The sequence below is a fragment of the Physeter macrocephalus genome, chromosome 7 (assembly GCF_002837175.3).
Source record: "Physeter macrocephalus isolate SW-GA chromosome 7, ASM283717v5, whole genome shotgun sequence".
Classification (NCBI taxonomy): Eukaryota; Metazoa; Chordata; class Mammalia; order Artiodactyla; family Physeteridae; genus Physeter; species Physeter macrocephalus.
In genome coordinates this window covers 27,152,528-27,155,768 of record NC_041220.1, presented here as the reverse complement: position 1 = coordinate 27,155,768, position 3,241 = coordinate 27,152,528, and the positions used below count along the sequence as shown (strand labels likewise).

The following is a 3,241-nucleotide window of genomic DNA, read 5'->3' as shown; positions in this document are numbered from 1 at the left end:
CCATTCTAACTGGTGTGAGGTGATATCTCATTGTAGTTTTGATTTGCATTTCTCTAATAATTAGTGATGTTGAGCAGCTTTCCATGTGCTTCTTGGCCATCTGTATGTCTTCCTTGGAAAAATGTCTATTTAGGTCTTCTGCCCATTTTTGGATTGGGTTGTTTGTTTTTTTGATATTGAGCTGCATGAGCTGCTGTTTATTTTGGAGATTAATCCTTTGTCAGTTGCTTCATTTACAAATATTTTCTCCCATTTGGAAGGTTGTCTTTTCGTCTTGTTTGTAGTTTCCTTTGCTTTGCAAAAGCTTTTAAGTTTCATTAGGTCCCATTTTTTTATTTTTGTTTTGATTTCCATTACTCTAGGAGGTGGATCAAAAAATGATCTTGCTGTGATTTATGTCAAAGAGTGTTCTTGCTATGTTTTCCTCTAAGAGTTTTACAGTGTGTGGTCTTACATTTATGTCTCTAATCCATTTTGAGTTTATTTTTGTGTATGGTGTTAGGGAGTGTTCTAATTTCATTCTTTTACATGTAGCTGTCCAGTTTTCCCAGCACCACTTATTGAAGAGACGGTCTTTTCTCCATTGTATATCCTTGCGTCGTTTGTCATACATTAGTTGACCATAGGTGCATGGGTATATCTCAGGGCTTTCTATCCTGTTCCATTGATCTATATTTCTGTTTTTGTTCCACTACCATACTGTCTTGATTACTGTAGCTTTGTAGTATAGTCTGAAGTCAGGGAGTCTGATTCCTCCAGCTCCGTTTTTTTCCCTCAAGACTGATTTGGCTATTCCGGGTCTTTTTTGTCTCCATACAAATTTTAAGATCTTTTGTTCTAGTTCTGTAAAAAATGCCACTGGTAATTTGATAGGGCTTACATTGAATCTGTAGATTGCTTTGGGTAGTATAGTCATTTTCACAGTATTGACTCTTCCAGTCCAAGACATGTTATATCTCTCCATCTGTTTGTGTCATCTTTGATTTCTCTTATCAGTGTCTTATAGTTTTCTGAGTACAGGACTTTTACCTCCTTGGTAAACATACCTAGGTATGTTTATTCCTAGGTATTTTATTCTTTTCGTTGCAATGGTGAATGGGATTGTTTCCTTAATTTCTCTTTCTGATCTTTCATTGTTACTGTATAGGAATGCAAGAGATTTCTGTGTATTAATTTTGTATCCTGCAACTTTACTAGATTCATTGATTAGCTCTAGTAGTTTTCTGGTGGCATCTTTAGGATTCTCTATGTATAGCATCATGTCATCTGCAAACAGTGACAGTTTTACTTCTTCTTTTCCAGTTTGTATTCCTTTTATTTCTTTTTCTTCTCTGATTGCCATGGCTAGGACTTCCAAAACTATGTTGAATACTAGTGGCGAGAGTGGGCATCCTTGTCTTGTTCCTGATCCTAGAGGAAATGCTTTCAGTTTTTCACCATTGAGAACGATGTTTGCTGTGAATTTGTCGTATATGACCTTTATTATGTTGAGGTAGGTACCCTCTATGCCCACTTTCTGCAGAGTTTTTATCATAAATGGGTGTTGAATTTTGTCAAAAGCTTTTTCTGCATCTATTGAGAAGATCATATGGTTTTTATTCTTCAATTTGTTAATATGGTGTAGCACATTGATTGATTTGCATATATTGAAGAGTCCTTTTATCCCATCTCTGGGATAAATCCCACTTGATCATGGTGTGTGATCCTTTTAATGTGTTGTTGGATTCTGTTTGCTAGTATTTTGTTGAGGATTTTTGCATCTATATTCATGAGTGATATTGGTCTGTAATTTTCTTTTTTTGTAGTATCTTTATCTGGCTTTGGTATCAGGGTGATGGTGGCCTCATAGAGTGAGTTTGGGAGTGTTCCTTCCTCTGAAATTTTTTGGAAGAGTTTGAGAAGGATGGAAGTTAGAATGTTCTCTAAATGTTTGATAGAAGTCACCTGTGAAGCCATCTGGTCGTGGACTTTTGTTTGTTGGAAGATTTTTAATCAGTTTCAATTTCATTACTTGTGATTAGTCTGTTCATATTTTCTATTTCTTCCTGGTTCAGTCTTGGAAGATTATACCTTTCTAGGAATTTGCCCATTTCTTACAGGTTGTCCATTTTATTGGCATACAGTTGCTTATAGTAGTCTCTTAAGATGCTTTGTATTTCTGTGGTGTCTGTTGTAACATCTCCTTTTTCATTTCTAATGGAAGTTAGAATGTTCTCTAAATGTTTGATAGAAGTCACCTGTGAAGCCATCTGGTCGTGGACTTTTGTTTGTTGGAAGATTTTTAATCAGTTTCAATTTCATTACTTGTGATTAGTCTGTTCATATTTTCTACTTCTTCCTGGTTCAGTCTTGGAAGGTTATACCTTTCTAGGAATTTGCCCATTTCTTACAGGTTGTCCATTTTATTGGCATACAGTTGCTTATAGTAGTCTCTTAAGATGCTTTGTATTTCTGTGGTGTCTGTTGTAACATCTCCTTTTTCATTTCTAATTTTATTGATTTGAGTCCTCTCCTTTTCTTGATCAGTCTGGCTAAAGGTTTATCAATTTTGTTTATCTTCTCAAAGAACCAGCTTTTAGTTCTATTGATCTTTGCTATTGTTTTCTTTGTTTCTATTTCATTTATTTCTGCTGTGATCTGTATGATTTCTTTCCTTCTACTAACTTTGGGTTTTGTTTGTTCTTCTTTCTGTACTTTCTTTAGGTGTAAGGTTAGATTGTTTATTTAAGATTTTTATTGTTTCTTGAAGTAGGCTTGTATTGCTATAAACTTCCCTCTTAGAACTGATTTTGCTGCATCCCATAGGTTTTGGATCATCATGTTTTTGTTGTCATTTGTCTCTAGGTATTTTTTGGTTTTCTCTTTGATTTCTTCAGTGATCTCTTGGTTATTTAGTAACGTATTGTTTGGCCTCCATATGTACGGGTTTTTAATGTTTTTTCCCCTGTATTTGATTTCTAATCTCATAGCATTGTGGTTGGAAAAGATGCTTGATATGATTTCAACTTTCTTAAATTTTTCAAGGCTTGATTTGTGACCCAAGATGTGATGATCTATCCTGGGGAATGTTCCATGTGCACTTGAGAGGAAAGTGTGATCTGTAGTTTTGGATGGAATGTCCTATAAATATCAATTAAATCTATCTGGTCTATTGTGTCATTTAAACCTTGTGTTTCCTTATTAATTTTCTGTCTGGATGATCTGTCCATTGGTGTAAGTGAGGTGTTAAAGTCCCCCACTA

The 3,241-nt window shown here is 35.0% G+C and overlaps 1 long non-coding RNA gene across 1 annotated transcript in view; it reads left to right on the top strand.

Moving 5' to 3' along the window:
- Positions 1 to 3,241, top strand: part of LOC102979803 (uncharacterized) — an 83,955-nt gene that overhangs the window by 28,028 nt on the left and 52,686 nt on the right. The window lies entirely within an intron of this gene.